Below are 19,147 nucleotides of genomic sequence, written 5' to 3'. Positions count from 1 at the left end.
ATTGCTCTAAAGGCAAACTTAAAACTCAACTAACTTTTGGTACGTGTAGCAACTTCGTTTTAGAGCCAAGTCATGCCAAGGCTAGAGGGGCTAATAGAAGCTACTGGTCGTGCCCTGGGAAAGAAAGTTTGGGTTGGGAACATCATTGAAAATAAAATCTACTGATTGGCTAGACTTCGAGAGACTTGCGTTGCTACTACTGCCTTGAAGAATTAGTGGAGCTCTCAGAGGCTTACAATAAACAAGGATGCAACCTATAATTGGATGGTTTTCATGTTTCTTCTCTGTACAAACCCCTTACACTACAAGTAGATAGACCCTACCCTACTTTCATCAAACTTCTTGTGCAAGACAAAAGATGTCATGCTTGTATCCTTCTAGAGACATTAAAAAAAATTTCTCTCTCTTAGGCAGGAGACGTCACATTTGTATTGCCTTCAAACTTTTACATAACCAAAATGAGTGATAGTTTAGCTAGTTTGGTATGTTGTAAATTTGTGGGTTGAAACCCCATTTCAGGTGTGTGACCTTCATGTGTTTTTTTTTTTGGAGAGATACTTACAACTTGAAATTACAATGTACACACCCAACCCCCGTACATGCAGCCCAACCCCTTAAGGTGGAGTCATCTCAGCCAAATAAGGTTGACCAAACCACACAGGAAATGCCCCTAAACATGTCTTTGAGCAGTCAAGGGGTGTTGGACCCACCACCTTTAAACTCATAGGGTAGTATGACTCTTCCAAGTGAACTAACACTCGTTGATGCATGACCTTCATGTTGAAATCTAAGCTATTCACAAAAAACCTTTGGATTTTCTTTAAATGACTATATCATCAATTGACAGTCATAAAGAGCTCATAATCAATGTTGAACAAGGAATGTTTTTCTTAAGCACTAAGAGAAAAAGGACACACCTAAAATGTTTTTTTTTTTTTTTTTGTTTTGAAATTCAAACATTTTACCGGTTTTTACACGAACATGTGTACAATTTTATTGGTTTTCTTCAAGACAAGCTTGAAATCTTGCAGAGATTTTGGGATTAAAGTCGGTGAAGAAGAATACCATCCTGTCAGTCTTTTTCTTGTGAACACCCATAATAGTAATGTATACATCTGTTTGCTTTGGAAGAAAATGTATCTTTTTATGCACAAATTAATTATCCCTTTAAAGTAAACTCGTCATTTACTACTTTTTGCAAAACCTAACCTACTAATTATCCCTTTAAAGTAAACTCATCATTTCCTACTTTTTTGCAAAACCCAACCTAAAGTAAAGAGTGTCTAGACTTGAGAGTTGGCCTTTCTTTATTTGTAGGTTCCATTGATGACACCTTACTCTAATTCAAAGAAACAAAGATACGAACAATTGAAGTGAGCGAGGCCTCTATCCTTCACGGTCGTGGATATAAGGGTTTTACACCACAAGCCAAATCGACACCCCGGAGATTATAATGAGAGCTAAAATTTATTTTACTCATTAGGGAAAAAAACGACTCAAAAAAGCTTGTGTAAGGAGTTGGTTGATCTACTAGTTAGCAAAGCCGTTGATAATCAAAACGGCTCAAAATTTGGGAGCTTTGGTTATTTAAAGCATATGTATGCAATTTAAAGAGTATCTAGGTACATATCTCTAAATATTAAAAAAGACATCATTTTTTTCACATTTCTTTGCGTTTCACCTCAAAATTTGTTCTCATTTACTTCACTTGGCAGCAAATAGTTGTTTCCACTTTTGAATCATTCAATCTCTCTTTTTTCTCTCTGACCTTTCACGAGCTTTCTCTCTTCTTTTCTGATGCTGGAAGCTCTGCTACTACGTTATCTCCATTATACTTTTTGTGTGCTCTTCATTACTTACAATGAGTAATACATCTTCCATTAGTGAGAATCGCAAGTTTCACTTGAACATTAAGCTAAGCCAAGAATATGCTACTACATGGAGTGTCTATCAAAGACTTGTTACAAATGCAGATGAAGCACAACAAGTTCACAACGAGGGAAAGACACACATTGATCTATGGATAGATAGGAGCTTGTATCCACCGGATCCCAGCACTAGAAGGTATCGATCTTTTCACACACCTCATGATTTGATGAGATTTGTTGGAGATGGGGTTGATGGCTTACTAGGATATAGTTATAAGCTATCTCATTTACATATTAATCAAACACATTACATTCAATATCTCCAAACCGCTTTGCCTTCGAATGCAACAAGAATTTTAGAGTTTGAAAACCAAATAGCGTCTCTAAAACAAGAAAAGCATCAGCTTCATATTTTGAAAGAAACTCCAATAGGATTAAGAGCACGACTAAAGCGAATAAGAGATGTAGTAAACTTAACAGAAGGTTGTGGACAAAGAAAAAAAGGTTAAACATTACTACAGAACATGTGACCAGCTTTTTAGGATTTGATATGTTCAATGTTCAAAAAAGGGTAAGATTCTTGAATGAGGTAATGAACAAGAGTGACATTTTGAAACTTTCTGAAAATCGAACCCAAAAGAAATCGGTATCTCAAAATTTACTGAAAGATATGGGTTTATTGGTCCAACCTTCTCAAATGCAAGAAGTTTGTGACATAGTGGGGGTGAGTAGAAGGGGTTATAGGGCCATCTCTAAACCTGGTTTCAGGTCCTTAAGTATTACAGGATTAAGGTTTTTGGATTGCTTAGACCTTACAATGTAGGGAAAGTAAGGTCTTTTTTAAACGAAGAAATACCTGAACATTTTGGAGAGTACTATCATATAGAGGGAACGATGCCATACGAAAGCCAGAAGAAAAAATCTTCTTTTGAATATAATGTTTCTAATAACATTTGGATGAGTATAAAAAAGTTCAATCTGCTATGGTGAGATACTATAAAATGTGAGAAGTAGATTGTGAAGGAAAACTTATATTTGTTATGAAATTGGGTGAGGCTCAAATTCAAAAATATCAAAAAATGAAAAAGTATCCAGATCCCTAATGAATAGAGTATCGGATTATAGCTAGGGTAAGCTTGATTTCCCATACCACAAAACTTAATCAGAAATAGAGCTATGGTGGATTGGAGCAGCTCAAATACCAATAGAAAACCACGATACATTCAAATGACTCTTTTTGCAGACTGGCATCCCCTCCGTTATACAAGACCAAAGTGCAGGTGAACAACTCCATGTAGATGGCATGGGTGACTTCATTGTAGAATGGCACTTGAGTACCAACCTTAAGGCACTGAAGTGCATTATTGGTGTATGTGGAGGTGCCAATACCAAGTGTCCATGTTTGTATTGCATGGCAAGCACTAGAATAAAAGGATGGCTTGCAGAACATGAGGTTGGAAAACCACCATCGAGAAATAGTGTGAACATCATCGACTATCCATCGTCTTCTATGATTTGGGATCCAATTTAAGCAATAGATTTAAAAAATGTACATTTATGTTAAATGCATGCAAAGATTAGAATCTTGGACAAATTGCTTCGACTCCATCGTGATTATGCATTCTATTAAGCCGAGTAAACTTGTAGACGAGTTTATAGAAAAATGCGAGGCTTTGCTCTCTTGAATGGGTTTCCATGGTGGTCAAATGCACCTAAGAAAAGATCCTACTCTTTCAAAAGGAACGGGTGATGTTTTGCAAGATGTTTCAATGGATGGAGAAAAAGCCAGAAGATTTATAAGCAACAATGACAACAAACAAGTCGGCGCTATGTGGAACTACTGAAAGGATCTTTGTGTAATAACAAACAATGTCAAAAGTAGACTAGATGTAGCCAACAAACGCATGGAAGTATGGAAGAAGCTCAGCAATTTTTTGAAAGTTTTGAGACAACAAGTTAGCTCTATTACTTATGCAGATGACTTTAAGAAGCCAATAAAGCTTTTAATAACTGCTATCATAGATGCTTGGGGAGCAAAAGACATCACATATTACTTGGTGAGTATTCAATTACTTCTTAAAGTCTAGATAGTTTTTTACATTGCACCCTATGAGTTCAACTAACTTTTTTTTGAATTTTTTTTAGCATATTCTGTACCTGCATGGACCATATTTTGCAAAACAAGGACCCCTTGCAACATGGAATACTCAATGAATGGAAAAATCTCACTATCAAGCGAGGACTTCTTTTTTCAGATGTACGAGAAAGGGAGGGGGACAAAGAAGGGGCAATGCACTAAAGGAATTATTCAATTGGTTCTATAGGAGGCAATTACAACGGATGAGATAAAAAACCATGCTGCTCAACCACGAAAGGAGATTAATGCTTCACCTTGAAACTTTGTACCGAGTCTTTCTAAAAAGATCCAAATTCAAAAAATATATTTTTATGCAAAATATTGTCAATTTTACATCAGTTTTTGATTCTTTTGGTATCAGCTTCCACTGCATAACTAGAGTAGCAAAGAAAGTATTCCGCTCTTGACGCATTGAATCATGCAACATACAAAAATATTCTAAGTGGTGCATCTCTCTTGAGTAGCATGATCTTGTTTGCATTGATTTGAAGGGGAGTGTACCCCAAAAACCGTGACAATATCTTCAGGGAAAATTTTGCAAACTCAGGATCTTCAGAATACTACATGTGAAAAGCACAGAAGGTGGCACTATCCAATGTAGGCATGTAGTGCATGAGAGATGAGGCATCCCTTCTGGAAGTACCCTCTATTGCCTTTAGCTCTCCCAAGAAAATTGTCTTAGTCAAGGAGTTCAATCTGCAAAACAAGAAGTAATCTAAACTAACATAATATGGCAGAAGGGGGAGCCCTTTACACCTGTCAAATTCTGCGATATGAAGGATAAACTCCAAAACTGAAATCATCCCCTGTGCACACGATAAAGAGGGAGAGATAAAGAGAGACAGAGAGGCCGCCAAAGGCGGCCGACCGTACTATTGATTAATTAAAACAAACTTGAAAAAAATGAAAGATTATAGGAAGGGAGATCAAGGTGAAACTAAATCTACCTTTTGCAACTCATCCTCGGCAATGAATTTTTTTTGAAGGAGATTGCATGATCTAGTTGTCTCTCTTTTGTCAACGTCCTTTTCAACTTCCTTTAACTTAAAGTCTCTGCCAAAAGATTGGATACCAATCTCAACAAGCTTCTTCTAAAAAATCCTCATCTTTGAGAGTAGGTTTCTCCTCTTCCACTCTTTTTCATGCACAGAGCAAGTGCATCAAGAGAGCAAGAAGAAATATGTTATCGGATGTCTGTAGATCAAGTGCCAAAAATTCCTCTTTTGACTCTTCTTCTGTATCAATGAAGTCTTTGGCCACCTCAAAAGCTTCAGAAATGGTTGCAATATAGTAGTCCTCCCTGATATTAAGCAAACATTGGATATGGTGGAGAGGGATATACTCTTTTCCATTGATATAGAAGTAGGGAAGGCTTGGAACAGTAAGGGAGGCTCCAGACCTAATTGAGTTCATTTTTACAATAGGAGAAAATATTTCATTGAAGTCAATACCCTTCTTTTGAGAAAACCCTTTTACCACAAACCTAAACTCGTACCTTTTCTTCCCACCTTCTTCTTCCTTCAGCTTATACACCCATTTGTTCTATAGTGCTCACTTACCTTAGGCAGCTCAACCAACTTCCATGTTTGGTTGCGATATAATGAGTCCATCTCCACTTGCATGCTCTTCATCCATTCTTCTTTGGATTTGTGATGCATAGCTTCTTCGTATGATTCCGGCTCTCCAAAATCTGAGATCAAGAGATGGTTGAAGGAAGCAATAAATGTTTTTGGAGGTCTACTTTCTCTTGTAGATCTTCAAGGAATAGATTGAAGCTCCTCATTTGGTTGATGTTGTTATACATTGTCACCGTTTGCACTCCTTGAGTCTTCACTATCCTCAAGCTACATGTACTTATCACCTGTTTATTTTGTTCTTTGTTTTTCTTTCCAAGTAATCTTTGGACATATTTTTCCATTGAAAATTTACATCCCTACTTCTAAAGATTTTACCATGTTCAGGATTCCATAGGCGATACCCAAAGTCACTTTCTCCATAGCCAATGAAGAAACACATTTTGGACTTGCATCTAGCTTGATCTTAGGCTTCTATCTATGTGCATGAAAGCCTCACACCGAAACACTTTGAGGAATGAATAATTCACGGTTTACCTGTCCATGCCTCCTCTGGAACTCCCCATCCAATGCCATTGAGGGTGACCGATTGATTAAGTACACATATGTAGTTACAACTTTCGTCCAAAGCTCAAGCAGTAGGCCTGCATGTAGCCGCATGCTTCGTGTTCTCTCCATGATTATTCTGTTCATCCTTTTGGAAATTCCATTTTGTTGAGGTATCCTTGGGGTTGTCCTTTGCCTCCAAATTCCATTGCTAGCACAAAAGCTTTCAAAAGCTTGGCTGCAATATTTGGCTCCATTGTCGGATCTGAGGCATTTAACCTTGGTACCTACTTCATTCTCCACAAAGGCTTTCCACCTTTGAAATATGAAAAATACATCGGATTTATTCTTCATGACATAAACCCATGTTTTTCTAGTTGCATCGTCTATGAATGTCAAATAGTACAATGAGCCACCAAGGGATGGTGTACTTGCAAGAACCCAAACTTCAGAATGAACCAAGTCAAGTTTTTTATTTTTTCTTTCATTTCCTTCTTTTAGGAATTTTACCCTCTTTTGTTTACCATAAATACAATCTTCACAGAACTCTAAGTCCACTTCTTTCATACTTGGTAGAAGCTTCTTTGATTGAATAATTTGCATTCCTTTGGCACTCATATGCCCAAGCCTGTAGTGCCGCACCGCACTGTTGATTTCTATAGCTATTGCACAAGTTGAAGATTGCGTGCTAACAGTACACAAGTAAAGTGCACCAACCTTTTTCCTTTGGCAACCACCAAGATCCCTTTGAGATCTTCCACCATTTGTTTCCAAATGCATTGTTGTGACCTTCATCATCCAATTATCCAACAGATATTAAACTTCTTGCAAAGAGAAGGAACATGCCTAACATCTTTGAGCTTCCATTCATTTTCGTTAGTAGTTTTGACACAAACTGTACCTTTACCAACAATTTTACCATCTCCGCCGAGGTGGCGAGAGACTCACTTCTTTCTCATTCCTCTTTGGTGGAGGCTCTTGATTTTCCTTTGTGGGAAGGAGATGCGTCATCAAGGAGCAAACTTTTGAGCCCTTCATATGGATCCTCTTCTTCTTCTCGAATTGGAGAGAGGGACTCTTTTGGAAGTCTCACAAGGAGGCTTCCTAGGTGCTCTCTCGTCATGGTGGGGAGCTTGGAGAATCCATGAGCATGAAGCTGCCGTTGCACTTCTCTTTGGAGGGATGGATTGCCCATGGCTTGTTGAAGCCTAGAAACAATATCGGGGCATCATTAGTCGCCTGATCATTAGCAAAATCAAAGTTATCAACATTAATTTCACTCTCTTTACTATTGTCAGCCATTCTAACAACTTTTATGTGTACTTTGGAACTTCAAGCCCTAGTTGATACTCCTCTTTACCCCTTTAGAAAAAGCACTCAAGCTACTGTAACCGTGGCTCGAACACCATTAATTGCAAGGAGTAGAAGAGAGGCTCGTTCAACACCAAAACAACACCGGCTCCTGTCAAGCCTCCGTAGCAAAAGCCGTAGGCAAGCCTGTAGGACTCCACTATTAAGACCATAGCTCTTGACGGTGATCCCCCGTTAACTACACAAAGGCAGGCGCACTGCAAGGCTAAAAAATTCGTATTCTACTTACTCACATGCAATTAATAGTACCAACCATTTATAGCTAGCTTGAGGACCTCCCTTCTTCAGCAAGAATAGAGAAACCTTGTGCTCTGATACCAATGTAACATTTAATGGTCTAGTAACTTGTGTGTAGGGGAAAATAGCATGAACATAGTGAGCATTTCATTAGAATAGCTTCCTAATGAGAATAACAAGAGTGCTTGGGTGGAGAGAGCAACGAAAGCATAACACCTAGTTAGATAGCATGAATAATACTTCAAAAGAGAGAGAAATTAAGCAATTGACAACAGTTGAGGACCGAATTTTCATGGAGCCGGTCCCCCCTCCAAAAGGCTTTGTATTATGGTTTCTCCCATCAAGAGAGACATTTTTACAATACAATTCTTTGTGCTCCTTCAAGACTAGCTAGTGTAATGAAGATGAGAAACTTCATGCACTAAGCAAAACACTTATCAAACACAACATCAATTCCCTCATGGTCTCAGACCCAAGACCTCACACACCTTCGAAGATGGTGAGAGCTAGCGGGGTATGAGAGTAGATTGAGAGGAAGAAGGAGTATTCTTACAAGAAAGATGTACATCTCCTCACATAATCACTCATATTAGCATAGCTTAGCTTAGTAATTAGCATGGTAGAGGAGATGAGCATGCATTGAATCTTGGCTCTTGGTTGGATTTGCATCACAAAGCCAAGAGTTGTTGGTGTATGCCTCCCTTCTCACAAGCTTGGAGTAGGTGGTAAGCTTTCCATTTAAAGCTTGAGAAGGAGAGAGAGTCTTCTTTGCTTCACACATGAGATTGTGTGAGTGTGTGTGTGATAATGCCTTGCAAAAATCATCCCCCCCTCTCTCTTGGTCGACCCCCCTTGCTAATTGCTCATGCTACAGCTGTATTGGACCTCCCCAGGCCTAGCCAATGGAAATTAAGCAGCATAAGTGATAGCCTTCTGACATGTGTCCCCCTTTCCCCTTTTGTGAGAGCTTTAGGTAATTAATAAATGCAATTAAACTCTCATTGGACCCCTTTGCCTCCTGGCCAATAGGAATCAGACAAGCCATTGGGCTGCTGAATGCTCATTGGTCCCCTTGGAGACTGTCCAATAGTCTTCTAGAGAGCTTAATTCTTATTGGTTCTTTTATTAAGATTTTTTAAATTGATTAAACTAGATTTACTCAAGCCTAATTCTCATTGGTCCACCTCCAAGGCCATCCAATAGGATTTGAGTACACCTTGGGGCATCTGGGCTAGGGAGCTGACATGTGTCCCTCTTTCCCCTTGTGTACAAATGAAGCTTGTGAGTGTGTGTGTGAGTTTTCTCTCTCATCCCCTACTTGCAAGGCTCGCCCCCTCCTATGTAGGGATTATGAAGACTTTTTGTGACACACACAAAGCATCCAATTCCCCTAATGTTTGACCTTTGGACACAACCTTTGAATTTTGGAACCTTAGCATTTTGGAAGTCTTAATGGGCTGAACCTTAGGGTCTTTTAAGCCCATTGTTGCACATTGATCTTTTGCAGATGCCCCCCCCCCCCCCCCCCCCTTGGATCCCTATTTTCCCTCCTTTCAATCCCACGGTCTACTAGCTTAACCAATATTCTAGCTTTTTCTCCCCTGTCACTTCCCCATATTAAATGATCAGTTTAACATGAGAAAATCATTTAGGAGAATTAGATATTGATTATTATGACACCCTTCTGTGGATCTACCTATTCTTCATGATGTGATTTCCATAGCGTGTGATGAGGATCATATGATGCAAGTTATGGACGCAATGGATGACGCTCTTACCATGCATGCAATGTCTACACATGTGGAACCTATGTATAATGAACAATTATAAAGAGGGTCAATGCTTGTCGACACATGGGCTGTCCTCCAAAGTGCAAAGTTGTTGGTAGAGTTGAGCCAAAGGCTCGACATGCTGAGGTGGATTTTGATTGCCATGCCACTAGTGAGGATGTTGAGCTTCATGTTACTACATGCAAAGCTGGCACTAGCCATGCTCGTGGTAAGGGGTACAAGCTTGGCAAGAAGTGGAGCAAAGTGAAAAAGCCTCTTGTGAAAAAGGGCCATCCATCACATATGCGAGAAGAAGATGATTTTGGTGATGAACATGTCTCTATGGGAGAGGAAGATGAATGCGAGGATGAGATTTTGGAGGTTGAAGGGGTTTTTGCATGAAAGTGATGATGAGGATAATTTGTCTAGTGTATGCATTCCAAAATGGAGGAGTGGTGACAAATTTCTAGTGGAGCTAGATGGGATGTTTAAGAAGCTTCCCTCCTTTGTGGATATTGTAGGGTTTGACTTGGGACAGATTCCAAGAGGGTTTGACTTGGACAGATTCCAAGAGGGTTCACTGAAATTCAGCTCTTCCTAGCATTGTTTCCATTAAACTTCGTGGATATGATTGTGCACAAAACAATCTGATATGCATTAGAAAAGAGAATGAGATTTATGTAAGCATGGCTCCACGAGAAGGTGGAGTGACCTTGATAGACATGGATTTTTGTGGTCTCTTGGAGTATCTCTTGGTATGGATTTGCAATATATGCCTGACAAAAAATATTATTGAAAAGGGGCCATGCACTATCCAAATTATGCGAAGAAAATGGATCAAACAGAGTAAAGATAGATCAAATGCTACTTGCATGTAAGAGATAATTCGCAAAGGTCACTTGTAAGAGGCACTAGAGAGTGCAAGTTGTGGCAGGTCTTTTCATTGGAAGAAAGATTGAACGCTACCTTCCAAATGCATTACAATTGTGGAAAGAATGTAGCTGTAGATGAGTGAATAATACCTTTTGAATGCAAGATGAATATGTATAGGGTATATAATCCCAAGAAGCCACACAAATTTGGCATACATTTATGGAATTTATGCAACTTAAAGACTGGCTATAACTACTCATTTTTGTGTGTATGAAAAGTCACCATGCCCAGAGTTGTCTTATCATGTTGTGTCCATGCTTGTAAATGATTTGAAACAAAAAGGTCATTATTTGTTCTTTAATAGATGGTTTACATCAGCCAACCTCTTGATGCACTTGAAAAATGAGGGCTGTGGGTCACAGGTACATACATGACAAACAAGAAGAATTTTATGGATAAAGACATGCTGTATCTTGAGCGTTGTGAGCATGGTTAGTCTCCTCTTGCATATGATGCAAAGAGAGGTCTTCTTACATGCAGCTAGATGGATAAAAAGGAGATATTTTTTTCTTCGAATGTCTATGGTAAGAGAGAAGGGAAAGTTATGAGGCAAGTTATAAGTGCCTGCAAAGTTTCACTTGATTGTCCAGAGATAGTGATTCAATATAATAAGTGCAAAGCTGGGTGTGATGTCTTTGATAGTATGGTGAGAGGATCTAGGTATAGTCTAGAGACTACTATACATGGCTGAAAGTGGTGGCATGTGCTATTTTAGGGGATGCTAGATTCAGTTTTGACAAATGCATATATTATTTGGAAGGGTATGCACGGTAAGAAATATGTAATCCAATTTGAGTTTATTCTAAGAATACATGAGCAATTGGTTGATAATCATTTTGCAGAGAAAGTTGCACCTAGAAAAGCTATGTATGTGGGTGGTCCAATGGATGGAAATACGTTAGTGAAGATGAGCTCAAAGGTCATCAAGTATTGTCATGTATATGAAATTCTATCCAGAATTCATAATATTATACTCAGATATGCATATGTACATTATGGAAATATACTTATGTATCTAAAAAATCACAAAATAAATCTCTTAGCATTCGTTCCCACTATGTATGTGCCACAACACGACAATGTCCAATAATCTCATGTGATTTTTTGTGGTCTTTCAATTCATGTTTGCTATGTAAATAAGATTGAATTGGGATGATCCTCATAGAAACCTGTTTTTGAATATTTAGTGATGTTTCTTTGGGATGAACATGGGTAGCTTGTGTGTGTGTGTGTATATATTTTTTAACGTTTAGTTGATGAAAATTTAGTTTTCCATATAGATGATGATCTAGTTGTCCAAGTAGACACCAATGTGGTCGACCATATATGCGACAATAAAGATAATGATATAGAAAATAATCTAGAATACCTTATACATAAAAATCTATTTAACCATATAAAGAACCATTTAAAAGGGCTTGGAGCAATCGTATAAGCAACCATATAGAGGATCATACCATCAACCATATAGATGACCATATGTGTGCCTATATATAAGATTGTCTAACTATCCTTATAGACTAGCATAGAACTGACCATATAAACTACCATATGGACTACCATAGACATGTTGTCTATGGAAAAATGATAGCACTATATTGAGATGACCATATGGATTCCAATGTAGAGGACTATATAAATGCCCATGTAGATATTCATAGAGACAATCATATGCTAATCTATATAGATGACAATGTATACGACCATATAGAGGCCAATAAAGATTTCCATATGGCCCACTATAAAGACGACTATATCCTAATACATCATTGAAAGATAGTAATAAAGAGGAAATTATTGATGACATTAGCTGATCATATTGATGACATTAGCCGATCAACCAATCTTTGCAAAGTTAACCATGTATATGTCCATGCAGACAATTGTCTAGATGACCATAGAGACAACATTGTAGATGAACTTGTAGAGGACCATATAAACACCCATATAGAAACTATATAGACAAGAATATCCTAATCCGTTATAAAAGAATACTAATGTAGATAACCTTGTAAAGGTATACATATACGGCCATAAAGATAAAGGTCCACATATATAAAGGATACCAATGTAGATGACCATATAAAGGTCCACATATATACCCATAAAGCTAATCATATAGATGAAAATATAGAAAACCAATAAATATCCATGTACATGGCCAAAGATCCAACCATACCAGATGATCATAACCTAATCCATGATAGAAGAGTTCAAATGGATTGTATGAACCATATGTCCCATTTTAGCACATAGTATGGCCCTTGATCACCCAAACAATATCGGATGGCTGTGTGACTTTGCAAGAGTGGGTGAATGCTAGTCACCTCCACTCATACAAAGTCTCATAGCCATCCAGTATGGTTTGGGCAGTCTCGACCCATACTATGTGCTAAAATGGGTTGCATGCGCCATATGTCCCATTTTAGCCATAGTATGGGCCTTTATTGTCCATACAATATCAATGGCAGTGAAAAATTTCAAGGGTGAAAAAATGGTTCTCACCCCCACTGGTGCAAATTCTCATCGCTATTCGATATGGTTTGGGCGGTCCCGAACCATACTATGCGCTAAAATGGGCCGTATGGCTCATATGAAACATTTTAGCCCATATTAGGGACCTTGATCGCCCATACCATATCGTATGGCTATGAAAATTTTCAAGGGCAGGGAAATGGTTCTCATCCCTACTTGTGAAAATTCTTGTGGCCATCCAACATGGTTTGGGCGGCGGTCCCGAACCATACTATGCGCTCAAATGGATCGTATGGCTCATACGGCCCATTTTAGCACATAGTATGGGCCTTGACCACCCATAACAATTTGGATGCCTTTGAAACTTTTCAAGGGTGGGTGTGAGTACCATTTTCCCACCCATGCAAAGTTTCACTGCCATCCAATATGGTATGGGCAGTCAAAGTCCATACTCTACGCTAAGATGGGTCATATGAGCCAAACATGCCATTTTAGCACATAGTATGGACCGAGATCACCCAAACCATATTGGATGGTTGAGAGACTTCTGAATAGGTGGGGAGAAGTAGCATTTCTCCACCTGTACAAAGTTACACAACCATCTAAGCTGATATGGGCCGTCAAGGCCCATATTATGTGCTAGAATGGGTTGTATGGCTCATACGACCCATTTTCGCGCATAATATGGGTCGAGACCACCCAAACCATATCAAATGGTTGTGAAAATTTGTACATATGGGTTGTGTACCATTTTCCCACACGTGCAAAGCTGCACAGCCATTCAATATGGTATGGACAGTAAGGACCCATATTATGCGCTAAAATGGGCCATATGAGACATACAACCCATTTAAGCGTATAGTATGGGCTGAGACTACCCAAACCATATCAGATGGTTGTGAAAATTTTTATGGGTGGGGCTGAGCACGAATCCTCTACCCATGCAAAGTTTCATAGCCATCCAATATGGTATGGATGGTCAAGGCCCATACTATGTGCTAAAATGGGCCATACTATGGTCACCTCCACTCGTAAAATTTTTCAAAGCCATCCAATATGGTTTGGCCGGTCTCAACCCATACTATGCGCTAAAATGGGTTTTATGAGCCATATGGCTCATTTTAGCGTATAGTATGAGCCGAAACCACCCAAACCATATTGGATGGCCACGAGACTTTGCACGGGTGGAGGTGATAACTATTTTCCCTCCCTTGAAAAGTTTCATAACCATCATAAGTCGTATGGGCGGTCAAGGCCCATACTATGCGCTAAATTGGGCCGTATGAGCCATACAACCCATTTTAACACTAGAATGGTAACAGGACACTTTTATGTCCTTGGACACTTTTGTGTCCTGTTAAGTGACCATTTTGCTTGAATTATTTGAAGAGTATGAAAATGAATTTCTAGGTTTTATATATCCACAAAGTTGCATTATGAGCTGAAAAAAACTTGACATTTTATTTGGAATATTGATCTCACCATTAACCTTACTCTTGCACAAGATTTTTGAACCTAAACTATGTGGAAAACGGGTCCTGTTTTTGGTTTTTTTTTCAAAGTTTTGCAACTATACCACTCTAAACTTCACGTTTGTGAGGTTTCAATTGCTAAAGAATAAGCCTTCATAGTTCTCAACATGTTTTGATGCTTCTAGGGAGAACTAAATGTTAAAATTTCAAGTTATGACCAACTTACAAGAATTACATAATCCAGTTTTTTTTTCCAAAATTAGCACTTTTATGATTTTTTTGGTGGCTTTCTTGATATCCAAATTCAATTTTGATTGTGAAAGTGGAATGTATAACATAAAGCTAATCTTCCTTGAGTTTTGGGAGACCTAATAGCTATATAGCATAGTATATGATGATGGTTGAGTTTTTTTATTGTTGAAGAAGACGAGACATTTTAGAATAGCAAGTATAACTTTCTCAATATTGCTAGTTTCTTAGGCCAATTGTGTGTATTTTGTAGGTAGTAACCATATCTAATCATAAACTGCAAACTTGGCTAGATATTGAGTAGTTTCTATGGGTTTCTAGAGGTCATAATGCTAAACCCAGTTTTTTCATGTTTGCTGTATTTAGCACTTTATCATTGTCCCCAAAGTTCCACTTAGTAAGAGATCCAATATCCTTTTGACATGCTCCATGGCTCCTTTTGAATCCAAATTCCCAAAGGAAACTAAAAAAACATGTATATAGTATCTGTATTGAGCGTGACAATAGAAACTTTGATGATAGGTCCGCAGAATGGCAAAAATGCAACTTTTTTGTACCTATTTTTTTTGCCCAAAAAAAAAAATAGCGAGGTAAAAGAAACTATATGTTTTCATCACCAACCCATTGAAGTTAACGGGGCATTTTATCTCATGTCCTACAAAAATCCTCATTCTTACACTACAACAAAAAAAGGTGTTATCGACGTATATAGCGACACTTAACGTCGCTATATGCGTCCCTGTAAAACTGTCGCAAAGAGCGTCGATATAAGCGTGGAAAGGGTTTATTGGCGACGCAGATAGCGACACGTATATAGACGCAGATAGCGACACAGATATCGACGACCATAACAGAAATTTTTTTTCTTGGGCAGAGGGCAGGTAGCTTGGCCTATGCCCAGTGAAAAGATGGACACATCCACCACAGCCAGACTTCCTGCCCTCTGCCCAAGAAAGCGAGCAGTACCAAAATCAACCGTGCTCCCGCAAAAATTTCGGCAGAGTTCCCTTCGTTTTTACATAAACTTAACAAAAAAACCATATCATGTATACGCCTCCTACATGCTATCCATGTAGGATCTCACATGAGATTTAAGGCCAATGACCATAACGAACCATAACCATAACTTAAAGCATAACCATAACGAACCATAACCATAACTTAAAAGGATAACCATAACTTAAAACCATAACTTAAAACCATAACCGGCCATAACCACTTTGATCAAAACCATAATGCAGATAACCATAAACAAAACCTGAACCATAACTATGTCTATACAAGAATAGGAGAAATAACCATGTCTATACAATGACAATGACAATAACCATAACCATAAGGAAAACAATAACTGTCTGACAATAATCATAACCATATATATATATCTATACAAAAAAGAGACACAGAAGCGTGTCTGTGTCTCACAAAGCATATATACGAAATTCGGTCCACTGATGACTAGGCGTCACAACCTGCACATAGGACAACTCACAAAATTAGTATTGATATTACTTCACATATACTTACTTAATTAAATCAACTCACACATATTAACGTCGCACCTCAAGCGATCAGCGAGACTGTAAGGCCTCTCCGTCTATAGGCTCTCCTGAAGCATCAAGATCATTCAATACTTCATAGATACCTTTGCGATATCCATCTGACTCCTCCTGACGTGTTGGGACTCGATGCATCGCAAGATTCTGCGTTTATACAAAAATCAAAGTAATAAGAATGCATGATTCATCGCGTTTTAAAAACACCATAGTTAAGATTGGATTAGAAACTCACAAACTCATAGCGAAAGGTGTCGAAGCCTCCGCTGCCAAGATGAGATGTCCCCGTGATCATCTGTCGTATTTGCGCGGCGTCACGCTGGTGTCTGAACCGCATGTCCGCTGTTGACTCATCCTCCTTGATTTGCAGCCACGTCTCGTGTGGGATGCCCGAAAGCTTCAGCGAGCCGGTCCTGAAAGCCTTCCGAGCTGCATCTCGTCGATGTTTCACGGTGTCCCATGCAACACCCTTGATCCACCTCCTCAGAAAAACGTTTGAACCTAGAGCAGGCTGGTACTCTCTCAGGATGGTCTCCACTATGTAATTGACTTTGTCCTTTTCCTGCTCACCCCAAGACGTCAGAATGCTGGTCGAAAACTGTAGCTCCGCGAGCTGGCGAATCTGCTGTCTCATCTCAGTCCCGACTCTATCCATGTCAACAGAGCCATCTTCCCGTACAATATAGATCTTGCAGGCACTAGGATCGTGTGCCCCCCAAGGTGTCCGAGGTGTGCCAAGAGGTGTGTCTGGGTAGGACGGGGGTCGTGAGCGAGGAGGGGTCGAAGCATCTGTGGACCCTCCTCCATAGCAACCACCACCTCCACCTGATGATTGCCGAGATCGGCGAGTGCACCTGTGCTGCGGAGATAAGGATGTACCAGCCTCTGCCCCACCCCTAGGTGTCGAAGCGACCGATGGGAGAAGCAGGCGTCGTACCCATAGGCGTCCCCCCCCCATAGGTGTCCCCCCCCTAGGCGTGGGACCCTCGGGTGTGAAGCCCAGAGGCGTAGTACCCGTGCCTCTGGCTACCCAGTACTGAGAAGCCTCTGCCATCTAAGCAGGCATCATCCGTGTAACGAAGCCCATGAATGCATCTGCACTCATAGAAGCGGGATCTGGAAACTGGTCTGCCATACTAAAGTCCTGCACAAAGAAAGTAAAATAAAGCGTTAGAACACAGTTGTTTAAAATAACTTTAAGCTTAATTTTAAATCAACGTCTTCACACAAACACTTACAGGCCTAGGCCTCGATGAGTGAGGCATCATTGATAAGATCTTGCACCGTATCATCGTCTATCTCTAATTGCAAACATAACTCCGCCGCAACTCGTTCTGGCAGATTGTCTTCATCCATTGCATCTTCATCTACAAGTGTCAATTCTGGCTCGTCTGCTTCATCCCTCGTATATCTGTCAGCTTCCTCTGACATACCTTCGTCCATCTCATCTAATTTCACAGTAGTATGGACGTCGTCTGACTGACTTTCCTCCAAGAGATCTTGCCCTTCAAATCCTTGTTTATTTCTTGGAGCAACCTGAACCACAAACCACCGTTGTCGCTCTCGAGGGTCCGGTACAAAGACCACTTGCTCTCAATGTTCGGGGAGAGCAAATGTGTCGCTCGCATCTGTCCAAACCTTTGTAGAATCTATTTGCACAAGTTTGTTTCCATCTCTGCGTACCGCTGCATTGCGACCAGAATTCATCACCTTGAACCACTTCACATCCAACAAAAATATCTCAAACCGCTTGAAGCTTACTTTCAGGATATCTGACACCAGTAATCCAGGTTGCTAGTGCTCTCATTTGTGTCTCTGGCACTGGCCCTGCTCTTTTTCATGAAACTAACCATTACCCCATTGTCAAACGTGTTTCTTCTGCTGTCAATTTGTTGTGTTCTGAAATGCTTTCCATGCGACCACAGTGCCATGTATGTATGATACTTCCAGTCACATCCAATAGCCAGCTCTTCCTCTTCTAGAGATATGGGTTCTCCGATCTGTCAAGCTGCTCTCACTGTCTTGTCCAACCATGCCATTGTAGGAAATTCAGGTAGAGGAGCGAGATAGTTTGGCAAGGGTAAACCTCTAGTCGTTCGGCTTCGCCTGAAATCCTGTCGCTCCCTATTGTGTCTCTCTTTCTCTTCTTCGTACCTTTCAAGCCATTTTTGCATCGGCGCTGAATTTATTATACAGAACTTCATGATCTTTTCTCGCATGGCGTCGTTCATTTTCTTCGGCACCCCTTGCCCTTGCGGCTCCTCTCCCACCAGTCTTGCACCCTCCTCATCGCTCCACAGTCGAGGCATTTCTGGGTCAAAAACGGATAGAAATTCGGTCGTCAATACAAGAGACTCTTGCACCAGCCATCCTTTTGCCATGCTCCCCTTTGGATGCGCTTTTTGGCGAACAAAACCCTTAAGTGTTTTCATGAACCGCTCTAGAAAGAACATCCAACGGCTGTGGACTGTACCTGCCACTACAACCTCATCTACTACATGGACGAGCAAGTGCATTTGGATAGTTAGGCAGCTCGTGGGTAGATACTTCTCAATCATGCAAACTGCCTCAATGGAGTTAGCCCTTGTGACTGCAATAGATTCCTCCCGTATCTCCTTGGAAGAGATCCACCGCACTAGCTCTGAAATCTTGTATATGCAGGTCCGCACTTCATCCGTGAAACACCCCTTGATCGCAATTGGAAGAATGAATTGCAAGAAATTATGCCAGTCGTGCGATTTCAGTCCTTACAGTTGATCGTCATGGGTGAATGCTATCTTGAGACATCGCATATATCCTATTGGCTTCCTGAACTTTGAAATCACCCTTTTAACTTGTCGCTCTTCATTTTTTAGCAATACCCATGGCGCTCTTGGAAGTTTTGTTTGGCCAGCTGCATTGGTGAAAGGCCACAACTCTGGCATCTCTCCAACTGACTGCAAATCATCTCGTGAAGCTTG

At 40.0% G+C, this 19,147-nt stretch overlaps 1 pseudogene; it reads left to right on the top strand.

Annotated features, from left to right (window-relative positions):
* The first annotated feature begins 9,413 nt into the window (after window positions 1-9,413).
* LOC147434311 (uncharacterized) lies at window positions 9,414-10,103 on the top strand (annotated as a pseudogene).
* The last annotated feature ends 9,044 nt before the right edge of the window (window positions 10,104-19,147 follow it).

Source organism: Adiantum capillus-veneris, chromosome 19 (genome assembly GCF_014529385.1).
Source record: "Adiantum capillus-veneris isolate H3 chromosome 19, ASM1452938v2, whole genome shotgun sequence".
In the NCBI taxonomy this organism is placed as follows: Eukaryota; Viridiplantae; Streptophyta; class Polypodiopsida; order Polypodiales; family Pteridaceae; genus Adiantum; species Adiantum capillus-veneris.
This window is presented reverse-complemented; position numbering and strand designations above follow the sequence as displayed.